The sequence below is a fragment of the Podarcis tiliguerta genome (assembly GCF_965153285.1).
Source record: "Podarcis tiliguerta genome assembly, chromosome: 3".
Taxonomy (NCBI): Eukaryota; Metazoa; Chordata; class Lepidosauria; order Squamata; family Lacertidae; genus Podarcis; species Podarcis tiliguerta.
The window spans coordinates 28025330-28038616 of NC_139536.1; the positions used below are offsets into that span (position 1 = coordinate 28025330).

At 43.0% G+C, this 13287-nt stretch overlaps 1 long non-coding RNA gene across 1 annotated transcript in view; it reads right to left on the reverse strand.

Annotated features, from left to right (window-relative positions):
- Nucleotides 1-2343: 2343 nt before the first annotated feature.
- LOC310674313 overlaps nucleotides 2344-13287 on the reverse strand; it is a 30132-nt gene continuing 19188 nt past the window's right edge. Inside the window, exon 4 of the long non-coding RNA XR_014509519.1 lies at nucleotides 2344-2537. This is a non-coding gene — a long non-coding RNA (uncharacterized lncRNA). The remainder of the gene's footprint in view (nucleotides 2538-13287) is intronic.

The following is a 13287-nucleotide window of genomic DNA, read 5'->3' on the forward strand; positions in this document are numbered from 1 at the left end:
TAATATCATTTTCACATGTGGTGCATTTATTTTCATAAGTCATTTGCAACCTTGGATCAACCCCCATCCAAGAACACAAGAGATGGAAGCCTTACCCCGATGGGTCTTGCTCCCATTAGTTTCCCAATAGATGATGGATTTTTAATATGCAAAGGCATTTTTCATATATTGGAAGACAATTAAGAAAGGAGTGCTTTGCGAGCCCGGAGTTCCCCTATGTTCACCTCATGGTAGTCAAGGACAATTCCAGGCCTCTTGGGAGATATTAAGCCTCCATTTTCCTGTTACATCTGAAGAGAACAGCCTAGCAGAAATACAAAACGGTGTCTCTGTATGTGGATGCTGCACATTCTCCCCTTTACAGTTGTTAAGCAAAATCTGTTGTGAGGACTTTGGTCATGCCCAATTAAGGTTAAAAAATATTGCTGAAATTAAAATATACATGGCCACAAAATACATTAGCCTGTGTGGTAAGTTTGTCAGCATCCATCTTGCAGTCTGATCCACCCAATGTTCAGGGCTGCCTGTCAAAGATTGTTTAGGGTAGATATTGGCTTGTTCTGGTCATTTGCTTTCAGTGGCTACTGCCCACAAGAGCGCTTGTTTTAGTGCCACTTGTCAGAGGCAGCCCACCTCACAATACCAGTGGCTGAGAATCACAAGAAGGGAGAGGGCTGTTGAGCTCAGGTCTTGCTCGCAAGCTTCCCATAGGTATCTTGTTGGCCCTTGTTGTTCAATGGGTTCTGTAGGTAGGATGGGAAAAATCGTTTTACAGTTTATTGCTCATATGTGTGAGCAGAACGTTTTAAAATAATCAGTTTAGTGTTTAGACTTAAACCCATTAGTTAGCAGAGTTTAAACACCATCCCTTGCAGCATTAAAATGTAAACTTTGGGACCAGACTGTGTAGATTTAATTTTATTTATCCAGGCTGTGGTAGCAGACAGGATTTTTCCTTTCCCCTCTTAATAAAAAAAAATCATGCAACAGGCTGTAAGTTAAGCATAAAATAGTGTTTACTCACATAAAGTCTTGCACTCGATTCCAGCAGTAACAGTAATGAAATCAAGGCAGGCAAATTCTACTTCTAGATTACAAAATACATAGCTGAGCTCAGAATGGAGTCTCCACTGGAGCAGAGACCAGAAAGATGTCCACCTGTCTTAGAAGAATGGTGGAAAAGTCAAGTAGTTCTGATGAGGCAGGAGTAGAAAAGATTAAACCCTCTTTTTTTACTTTTCCCCACCAAAGAACTCAAAGGAAGTGACATCATACAGTGCCTTCTCTGGTAATCAGGAACTCTGTCAGTCTTAACCCCTTCATATCCTAATTTAGCAAACATAAATTGTTATGTTGACTGCAAATTCCCACAACAGTGAGAATAGGGAGCTGGACTAGATGGGCTTTCAGCCTGATCCAGCAGGGCTCTTCCTATGTACTTGTGCTTTATTCACAACCTGATGCTTCCATGATCTCAGCCTGAGCACAGTCAGAAAACCCTCTTCCCTCCAAACATTATATACTATATACTAGTTTCCCAGAAAGGTACGATATGAAGCAAATGGAGGGAAAGCATTGAAACAAGCCAATACTTACCCCTAGTACTGTAGCCCAGACTTTCCTTGCTCTGCTAATTTTTCTGCTTTCAGTTTCTTTCTATTTTTATTTTTAGTACCCAGGCGATCATTATGTGGTGCAATCCACTTTTCACCTCATTCTGCTGCATGTAAATATTCAGGCTAACTTGGCTCCTTTTGGTGTCTCATTGGTTCTGCTCTTTGCTTCACGGCTGGGGTATGATTTGTAATTCAGCTGTTCTTAAGCTTTGTGGGGCAAGAATGATACACAAAGGGAGGATGTTCCACTTCTTCAGTTTGGTTAAGACAGCCATTAGTACAGGGCTCTCCTCAAAAGTGTTCTCTGTTTGAAGAAGGTGCTGTCCAAGCCTGGTTTCAAAACAAAGAAGCACGAGGGGAAGCAAGGTCTTTGATGTTGCCCACCAACAAAATCTAGACAGAAGACTGAGCTAGCATAAAGATCCCTTGGTCACAGTGCTCCCCAGTATGGTGACATATGTCCTATTTCTATTTAAATTATAGCAATTATTTCCAAATCTTTACATATACATTGGCAATTTTATGCAAAATTGCATCTTATTTTTGGGTGGTTCGTTCTTTCTTTTCTTTCTTTCTTTCTTTCTTTCTTTCTTTCTTTCTTTCTTTCTTTGCATAGTCCTGGAATTGCAATGTGAGCAGAAATCTTACTTTATTTTGTGCTGAATTCCAGTGTTATTTTTGCACTGAAATGCAGTGCGGATTGATGCAAGTATGAATTTGGCCGAGGACCATCTGGATTCCAAGCCCTCTTCTTCTGCACAGACTTACTGCCTTGCCTCAGGAAAGTTCATCAACTCTCAAGTCACATTTCTTCTTCTGTGAAATGGGAGGAGAAATGCCCTAATAATGTAATAAAAAGAGCATTTAAGACTTTGCAGGATTATGACACCTTCCCATAGAAGATCACTGAAAAGAGGATGTCTGGAAAGAGATAGTAAGTAAGATAGTTAGTAAGAAGAAGCCCTATGAATGATTACAGTTTCCAATACCTTTTTTTACCTTTTTAGTAAAGTTCTTGCATTGCCTTTATTCTCCTATAGATCATTTTTGTGTGTTAATTCTTCTATGCAAATAAACCTTGCCACAATCCTTAGTTAACTGCCACCTCATAGATATATTATGTATACCTATATGTTTTATCAAACTTGTGTCGTTTTCAAAAGCTATGACCTTAGAGTGCATTCCTCTATCAATTACAGAATTTAGGTAGAAAGTACTATGGTCAGCAAGGCCAAAAAGGATCCAATTATTGGCATAGCCTCATTAAAGGACCTCTAATAAATTACTTAAGTGGACTCCAACAATTATGAAAACTAATGAAAATAATCTTAAATGGCTTAGAACAAGCCTATATCATTTTAACATTTACATCATAAAAATAATACTCAAAAGGCTTTTTAGTTCTGTAAGGAATTATTCTAGATACTGAGCTAACTTCAGCTCTGTCAAATTTAATGACCTAATTTGGGGCAGGGGGAGAGACAAAGTTGAAGGAAAGTTTAACAGGTTTGGGTGGGTTGAATTTTTCGATATGCACCTTCCCCTCATTTTGATGCATGAGACTGCGTTATATGTAAAAGTCAGGAATGTAATGGTTGCTTCTTCCACTGCTTGTAGTGTAAGAGGCTGCCATAAAACAAGAAAAAAATAATTCTGGGACTGTTGTGTGAAGGAGAGAAGATTCAAGGGAACACCTGACTGACTCACACGTATTTCCCTACAAACTCACGTGTTCATAACTGAGTGGCACAGGAACTCTACATTCATACATCCTGCTCAATTTTTATTTAGTTTGTCTACATGAGAATTTATTTCTCACCGTGGTAAGTCCAGGGGTGCTTACAGTCATCCTGGTTTGTTTGCAGGGAGATTAGACAATGTTGACTATTTCACTCTGATTTTTGCCAGAATGTTAGTGGATGTTGCATCAAAGCAAGTGTTGCTATTTTTTCTAATTATTATTTCATGGAATCATAGAGTTGGAAGGGACCCTGAGGGCCATCCAGTCCAACCCCCTGCAATGCAGGAATCTCAGCTAAAACATCCATGACAGATGGCCATCCAACCTCTGCTTAAAAATCTCCAAGGAAGGAGAGTCCATAACATCCCAAGGGAGACAGTTCCACTGTCTAACAGCTCTTACTGTCAGAAAGTTTTTCCAAATGTTTAGTCAGAATCTCCTTTCTTGTAACTTGAAGCCCTTGGTTAAAGTTCTATCCTCCGGAGCAGGAGAAAACAAGCTTTTCCCCTCTTCCCTTGAGATCTTTGGGTAATTTCAGTATTGCTTAATATATAACACTAGCCCACACTTATCCCACACTTTCCAGGATATTTTCTGTCACTTTCTTCCACACGCACACACACTCACAATCAAATCTTTGAGATTTGCTACGGACTTGTTGTGCAAGAATATAATTAGCCAAGCTGACTTTGCCAGTGTGTGAGTCAATATCACCCGAAAACAGTGATGGCCTGGAAGCACCCAGTAAGAGAGAGCAAGGCAGTTTGGCTCATCACCCATGTTAGTTGGCTCTAATTAAGTCCAGATGGACTGGCTAAGAATGTTGGTTGGAAAGCAGAGACATGGGATGAGTAGGAGGGACTCGGCGCCCTTTATATGCAGCAGAAAATGATGAGAAGAGAAGGGAAGAGGGAGGACTTGCATGGAGATTGTAAGGGCAGATTCTTAACAGGAACAAATCTGGAGAAGAACAAAAGTTCTGTGAATTCTAGTTAGTCTGCAGGAAGGAAGTTCGTACAAGTCTTCAACCTTCCCCTGTGATGAGCTGGGCCTCCTCTGTCCAAGAACAGAAATTAGGAGTGGCTTTAAGCTGCATCCTCTAACATAGGGCAGGGAGGGGCTGAAAACACTCTGTGGGGCTGGGATCTGGTAGGCAGTTCCACACCCATGTTTTCCCAAATTCATCAGTGTGGCTAGGCAATTGACTAACTTTTTTCATTTGTAAATTTGAGAAGGGGGGGGGGGGAGGATTCTAAAATAAGAAAAAGAAATAATGTATGAACAATAACAAACCACCATGTCACAATAACCACCACTACATCCATCTTAGGGTAGACATCAACATGGCTTATATTAATTTATAACAATAATTTTGTCATGAAGCTTTATTGGCCAGTGCCAGTTTGGTAGGAGGAGGCAGGCTGTCCACACAATGTTCTCTTGATAACAGCCAGAGCCTCTAGTTGCGGGATACTGGTATATACAGAAGATACATCAAATGTGGCTAGCGATACTAATCCCAAGGAACCGAAACAGCCCTTAATGTAGCTCTCTCGAGTGGAGCAAAGGGTCTTGAATAAAATCCTACATACTGAGGGATAGGGGTAGTTCTACCTGAAACTCTAGGTGTGCTGGGGGAGGTAGAAATGGAAAATTCTTCTATGCAAGAAGCTTTGGGTTTTTTTTATTGGGGCAGGAGGCTTCAGTCATGGGGCTCCATCCCATTGTTGTAGTTTGGTTAAAAAGATGGGGATCATCATCGCCATCATTTGCTTCTCATGCTATTCCTAACCATTTGTGTGGGTTGGTCCTGTCTGTGCACAATATATACAAATATAATTTTATTACAGATCCTTGGTATTCAGTTAAGTGGTGCACTTTTTCCCAAGGAAAAAAAAACCCACTTATGCTGAATGTGTGATGACATTACAGCACTTTCTGTTCTTAAGCATTCCTGTGCACCATGGTTTACTGTTGAACAATATTTTGGAGGAGACGTAATTATTTTCCACCAATTTCCTCTTCTATTCCTTCCTCACACCGTTGTGTGAAATCTATTGATTTATTTCTTATATTTCTAATCTTGCAAATCCCATTATGAGCGCGCACACACAAAGGAAAACCCCTCTATGGTTTTCAAGGGCACTCTTGGATTGAGCAAATGCAGCCATTGGAGGCTCCTTTTCCTGTTACACATAGGAAAGGAGGGCAAAAACACGGAAAGGCTCTTGCCTGGGATGCAGGCTGCCAGCACCCCCCCCCCCCCGGCAGAGTTAGATAAGATGCAGCTGTAGCTGCCCCAGGTACCTGGTTCCCTTTTGGCATAAAACGGCACAGGCAGGCAGTTCAGAGAACCCACCAGGTGAGAAGGAGGTTATAAAGAGGTTCAGACATAAAGAGGGAAAATAAATAAATAAATACAAATATTGCTTAGCTGTAAATCTTTTCAGGCAAAGGACATGACCATAGCAAGAAGACTTCTGACCAATCACTAGGACAATAGTCCATATCAAGTTGTTGTTTTTTAAAAACAAAATAGATGCTTAGTTATCACTTTGCTCCTCTCTCTCTCTCTCTCAGGAATGGGGAACCTGTGGTTTCCAGATGCTGTTGGACTTACAACTCCCATCAATCCTGACCACTGGCCATGTTGCCTGGGACTGATGGGAGTTGGAATCCAAAAACTTCCGGAGGGGCGCAGGTTCCCCCCTCCTAAGGTAAAGGTAAAGGTACCCCTGCCCGTACGGGCCAGTCTTGACAGACTCTAGGGTTGTGCGCCCATCTCACTCAAAGAAGCCAAGGGCCAGCGCTGTCCGAAGACACTTCCAGGTCACGTGGCCAGCGTGACATCGCTGCTCTGGCGAGCCAGAGCCGCACACGGAAACGCCTTTACCTTCCCGCTAGTAAGCGGTCCCTATTTATCTACTTGCACCCAGGGGTGCTTTCGAACTGCTAGGTTGGCAGGCGCTGGGACCGAACAACGGGAGCGCACCCCGCCGCGGGGATTCGAACCACCGACCTTTCGATCGGCAAGCCCTAGGCACTGAGGCTTTAACCCACAGCGCCACCCGCGTCCCTCCTCCTAAATCCCCCTAAATCCTAAATCCCCCCCTCCCTGACTACATAAAAAAAAAGTTTACATGCCACAGAAGAGAAAGTGTGGGCTTTTGTTATTAATGTTGTAGAAATACAAATATGTCCACCTAAGAAGAGGAGTCTTTATTAACTCCCACAGCCCAGAAAATTAAGGCACGGCTCATCAGGATCTGAGCTTGCTCTCGGCTAAATTGCAAGGGACTAGTTGAGTTTTGCCGGGGTTCATAATGCTGATAGAGCGGTTTCCACGTGAATGAAGGATAAACAGCGATTAATTTCAGCCAATAAATAATGGTTTGAGGTCCACATTGAAAGAGGAACAATTACTTTTCCATTTTTCCTGCCAAATGAGCTGATAAGAGAAAACAGGGGAGTTGGCCACGTAAATCAGTCTTAATTTTATCTTCCCCATTAAAAAGCAGCCATTAAGACCATCTTCGGCTCATTTCATCCTCTTCTTGTTTCACTTTTTCAATTTGCACAAAAGGGGGGAGTTTGCTCGTCATAAAATTTCACTTTGGCCAACCTATCATTTGCATCTGAGCCAATAAATAGCAATTAGCATAAACATTTAAATCAGGAACTGGAACAAATTCTTGTTCCCTGAGCAAGCTGTTAACTTACAGTATTTTGCGATATATAAGAAGCGTTAAAAACAAGATCTGCTGGGCACAATTATCCCTCCCCAACAAGATATGTTGGAATGAAGGGGAAATGTCTTTCTTGCCAGAAGCCAAGAAGCTTAATCAATGGGAGGCTTTGTGAACATAAATGCATTAAAGTTTGTGAGGTGCTCAGACAGCCAGTGGCGATAGGCACCACATAATTGCCCTTTAGTTGAAGCAAAGACTCCCGTTGGAAGTTTGTCTTCCAAAAACATCCAAAATGAGACACACACACACCAAAAATTGGGTGAGGGGGAAGTGAATAATCATGGGAAGGTCTCAACAAAATCCAAAAATGGATAGTGCAGATATGGCTGCAATTTCTTCCAAGGAAATAAAAGTCCATTGAGAAATAAAGATCCCTTCCATGATCAGACAAAGCCTTCTGCGGTGGAAGGAAACTTTGGATCCAGCTCATTCAATGACAAACCCCCCATTCCATTGATAGAAATGAATATAAACAGGCCATATGGTCTTCAAACTCCAGGCATCTCTGTCTGGCTCCCAGGACTCTCCTGAGACCATTGACCATTGACCATTGACTTCTTTGAGAGCTTTTATCTGGCTGCAGTTCTGTAACTGCAAATGCTTCTTGCCTGCTTGGATGTGATATGTCTGTGTACAGAAACCCCTTAGTTTTGCATGGTTGGAATGTAGTCAAGCTGTACCCCACATTCAGCAGTGGGTGCATTCCCTAAATTATGAGTTGTGTGAAGAAGCATTCTGATGTGGTTCTCTGCTTCTGCACTCCAGATCTCATGCGGCCACTTTCAACCTCAAACATAGAATGGGTGAGCTTTGCTTGCTTTCATGCTTCCATAGAAGATAGCGGGTTGTCGCCAATTCGGTTATATTCAGGAGAGCCATTGAAATTAGTGGATCTATGAAATTCATGTTTTCAATGGGTCTATGCTGGATACAACCTAGTGGCCATCTATGCAACAAACCGCTTCTCTTGAAGTGTCTGCCATAAAGCATAGAGGAAAGTAACCTTTTTCCAAAGCCCATAATATACAGAGCTAGTTACTCAATGTCTCTGCATCATCACATAGAACGCTGTGTTCCTGCTCGGTGTTTCTGGTTACTTGCTGATAGAAGTACAGAGACCCTCAACACAACAGGCGGAGTGATATATGCGGTAAATACTCTATATCTTCCAGTATCAGAGCTGAGCTGTAGACAACAGCCTGAGTTGGACCAAGAACCAGGAGCCATGGGTGGAAGCCAGTAGTCAGGACTGAAGAGGAAATCAGAACTGAAGGCCAAGCCAAGAGGTAGGATTGAGGAGCAAATCAGATGTCAGTACCAAAGACTACAGGAACAGGCCAGAACTCAGGAAAACCTTGTTGTTCAATCACAACTTAATGAAAACAGGAAGCCCTATTATACTCATTTCTGTCTCTGTTTTGAGCCCTAGAAACTTCTTACATATATTTGAAACAGGGATGGCAGAAGTTGTGTTCGCTGACATACTTTTGGTGACTGTAACCATTGCTGCCCATAGAATACATAAACTCCAGGCTCTTGGTTATTCAGTTAGAACCAAGGTACTAATGAAAGAGGAACCACTTTGTCTCTGTTTAATACTCCTTAAAGGAGCCTATGCCAACTTTGCCAACTTTGGTCTATTAAGACCTTGCATTATATTTAGACTTCACCAGACACCTTCCCTAACATAGCAGTAGATAATGTTTTGTACCCTAAGCTCTGTACTACAACCACATTGCCCCACACTCTGGCTAACGGCCCCTCTGTTGTTTTGGCTGGCAAGTTAAAGAAAGCCACAAAGCCTTTTTAAAATGTGAAAAAGCCCTCGGGGGGGGGGGGACACATAGTGAGGCCAGGAAGCTACTGAGAGCCGCAACTATTTTAACTGCGAAAGAAAGCAGAAGAAAAATCTATTCTACCTTATAATTTAGCTCACATAAGAACAGCACCCTAACTCTAAAGTTTGAGAAAAATGCCTTCCTTCCTTCTCTGAAAGCTTCAGAAACTCATATTTTATTTTATTTTATTTTGGTGAAGAACAAATGGACGAGAGGAAATGTGGAGTGAGTTTTAGCATATCTTTAAATATAGTTTGTAGGAATAAAAAGAGTCCGGCTCTCAAAAAGGCTTACAGATCTCTCAAAGCCAATGTTGCTGGACTCCAACTTCCTTCAGCCACAGCCAGCAGGGGCAATAACCAGGGAAGGTGAGAGCCATTAGTCCAACAACATCCTGGCAACTCTTACTCTAAAGCAGGGGTCAGGAACCTTTTTCGGCTGTGGGCCAGTTCACCGTCTCTCAGACCATGTGGTGGGCCAGACTATTTATTTTTTTTGGGGGGGGGGGGGAATGAACGAATTCCTATGCCCCACAAATAACCCAGAGATGCATTTAAATAAAAGCACACATTCTAGTCATGTAAAAACACTAGGCAGGCCCCACAAATAACCCAGAGATGCAGTTTAAATAAAAGGACACATTCTAGTCATGTAAAAACACGCTGATTCCCAGACCGTCTGTGGGCTGGATTGAGAAGGCGATTGGGCCGCATCCAGCCCCCGGGCCTTAGGTTGCCTACCCCTGCTCTAAAGGAATGTGGGAGAGTTCTAGAGAGGTGGAGTGACACAGCACGGATCGCTTCCATTCACAGAAGAGTCGTTCTGGACCCATCCCAACGTGTGCAAGTACGGCTATATGAACATCCTGTCTGTGGTGCTAAAGCTGCGATGGCAAATTCACACTTCCCAGAAAGCATGTATATGTGGACCTCTTTCCATAGGTGAAGCGATAGAGAAATGAGATGTTTTTCACTTTTTATGGATCCACTCCAGATGCATAAATAGACGCACTAAGCTGTGTACATATATTAAATTGCAATAATTATGCGACGTTGCGATGAACATATCGACATTTCCTTTCATAGAATTACATTCACTGAAAACATTTCAGAATCGCCGTGAATTGTACACAACCCCTCTTCTTTCCTTTGCTATTCAGATTACCCTCTGCAAGAGTTATTCATTCTCACACTATCTCCATTTGCTTCAATCAATAAATGCATATTGATCTATATTTAAGGGGTTTATCTGACAGTCCTCCTTTAGATTCTCTCTCTTCTTTTTGTTAAAAAGTTATACGATGTGGTGTCCCCTGTGAAGCTAATCAGAGCGCCCATAAGGTAATAATCATTGAACGCGCAAGTCTTGGACAGAAGAACATCCCTTAATTGACACATAAATCTGAGTTTAGCCCTGTTGTTCTCGTGCACTGGGAGAGTGTTTGTAACAGTTAAAACGAGAATGAAAAATATGGGCCTGGAATAAGCGTTGCTTTATCCCTGCCAGGCTGAGAGTTCGCTGTGGTAGCCAGACATATGTCTGGCTTTCACCCACAGATGCTGCTGTGCTTCTGCAGAAGAAGAGAGACAGACCGTACAACAATGGAGGGGCAAGAAGATGATAACAGTTTTGCTAGTGCCAGGTTTTCAAAAACGATGGCTCCAAAGAAATCGTTAAAACTGGAGATTATTTAAAATGACAGTTTGGGGAATCTACATATTTGTCCTTTCTGAACCTTCATGATACACTTAATTAATATTTCAAGCTTTTCATCGCCATGTAATTTCCCCTCCTGTAGAATCATAAAATGGGTCCAGTGAATTATGCTTAGCAACTTATGTAGCTCATTAAGAAAAAAAAAATACTGTGGTAGAAACATATCTGCAATCATATAAACTAATAGCCAGCTCTGAGCTCTCCTCGTGTCTTTCTTGATGTAGCCAAACCAGCACTATCTGTGTACAAGAGGGAGGTCTATCAGCAGGCCTGGGAAATCCCCAAGTTTTACAGTACAACTTTTAAAATAAAAAACACCCTAAGGGTAGGGAACCCTCAAGACAGCCCAATGAGGAGAGAGAGAGAGAGGGAGGGAGAGGGAGAGGGAGAGGGAGAGGGAGAGGGAGAGGGAGAGGGAGAGGGAGAGGGAGAGAGTAATAATGAGTGATAAGGGTACAAAAGTAAAACTGAGAGAGGTGACAGGAAGGGGAATGGAATGGAGTATCCTGGACTAGGGCATGATTGGCTGGAACCTTGGACAGAAGCAGTTAGCAGTGCAGTATTTTGTTCCTTATCAGTAGTACTGGAGATAATCAAACTTAACATCACAGAGCTGCGATCCTGAATGGTTTGGGCCTCGGGTAGCAGTTGCTGTTGGATGAGGAAGAGGAGAAGGAGGCATCTGTGAAGAATGCCAGAAGCAGGGAGCAGCTCGAGGATGGGCCCTCGGTGGCTCCCTCTCCCAGTGGTAGACTTTGGGCTCTCAAATTTCAGTGGTGCCCTGTGTGACGCTAAAATTAGGCACCCCTCTGCCTCTTGCAGGTAGCTGAGAGGCAAGGAGGATAGTAGAAGGGAGAAATTATAGGCACCTGGAGGTAAGAAGAGCCTGCTGGATCCGGCCAATGGCAAATCTTGTCTAGCATCCTGTGTTCACAGTAGCCAATCAGATGCAGGGACAAGAGCACTTCCTGCCCCATAGTTTCCAGAAACAGGTATTCAGAAGCATCGTTGCCTCTGAACATGGAGACAATCATGGCTAGTAGCAACTTGATAGCATTATCCGCCATTAATTTGTCCATCTCCTTGCCCTGCTGTTTGACAGATGAGATACCGTATTTTTCGCTCCATAAGATGCACCAGACCATAAGACGCACCTAGTTTTTGGAGGAGGAAAACAAGAAAAAATAATATTCTGAATCTCAGAAGCCAGAAGAGCAAGCAGGATCGCTGCACAGCTATCCCTCTTGCTGTTCTGGCTTCTGGGATAGCTGCGCAGCTCCATAAGACGCACACACATTTCCCCTTAATTTTTGGGAGGGAAAAAGTGAGTCTTATAGAGCAAAAAATACGGTATATGTTTTCAGGAGCCACCCTGTTTCTGCAACAGTAATTTGTTTTAATTGTTCTAAGTTTCAGGATGTCATATTGTTGTAGCCTGCCCTGGGACTTCCTGTTGAAAGGTAGGAAATAAATCATCATCATCTGTATCTTTGCCACACTTTTCTCTTTCTCTTATCTCTGAGAGGAGTAAGGAAAGACGAGCGAGGAAGAGAGACATAGGTATATAAAGGGTAGAGACAACCCTCTTGTCGTCTGGATAGGTCATTTCCTGGTTCACTCCGAGAAATTATTTCTAAATGGCCCCAGGGATGAAAGTGAGATCTGCCCTGAGAAATCGATGGAGTGTGTCCACCCCACCTGCTCTTTCTAACTCATTTTTTATTTAGTGTGAAACATTTAAAAATAGCCCTGTAAATGCAGATTCAAAAGCAGATGCAATTCATTGTCACCAGCTTGCAAGGGGCTGTGAATAGGAGGGAGTGCATTTGACACCCCTGCAGTGTAAGCTTGTACAGTGGTACCTCAGGTTAGAGACGCTTCAGGTTACAGACGCTTCAGGTTACAGACACCGCTAACCATGAAATAGTACCTCAGGTTAAGAACTTTGCTTCAGGATGAGAACAGAAATTGCGCAGTGGCGAGGCGGTGGCAGCAGCAGGCCCCATTAGCTAAAGTGGTACCTCAGGTTAAGAATAGTTTCAGGTTAAGAATGGGCCTCCAGTACGAATTAAGTTCTTAACCCGAGGTACCACTGTACTGAGTATGGCAGCTGAGGCTCCAAGTGTAATATTGTCCAAAGGTATTCGATTGCAAGACGGGAGCTGGGCTGAAGGTTTCAACAACCCTGCTGTGCTACCCATTGCTATTTTCCTCAAGTTGCAGGTTTGGCTGAAAGAGAAGTACCGTATTTTCTGTGTATTAGACAAGGTTTTTTGACTCAAAAATCATGTCAGAAAACTGGGGCCGTCCTATACACGGATAGTGGTGGTGGTGGGGAGCTATGCGCCACCAGCCAGCTGGTTGGCGGTCCGCACTCTAGGGAGCTTCCCGCCCGCAGTGATATGGGGGGAGTGGCTGCCCACTTTGCCAGCCCCCAGCAACGGCCCTGCTGGGGTGATGGCGCACATGCAGTTCCCCCTTAAAAAAGCTCAACAACTTTGGGCCATCTCTCCTCATTTTCTTTAAATTTAGTCCCCCAAAATAGGGGATGTCTTATACATGGGGGCGTCTTATACACGGAAAAATATGATGTGTGTGGGTGTGGGTGTGTATGCATATAAGCCCTG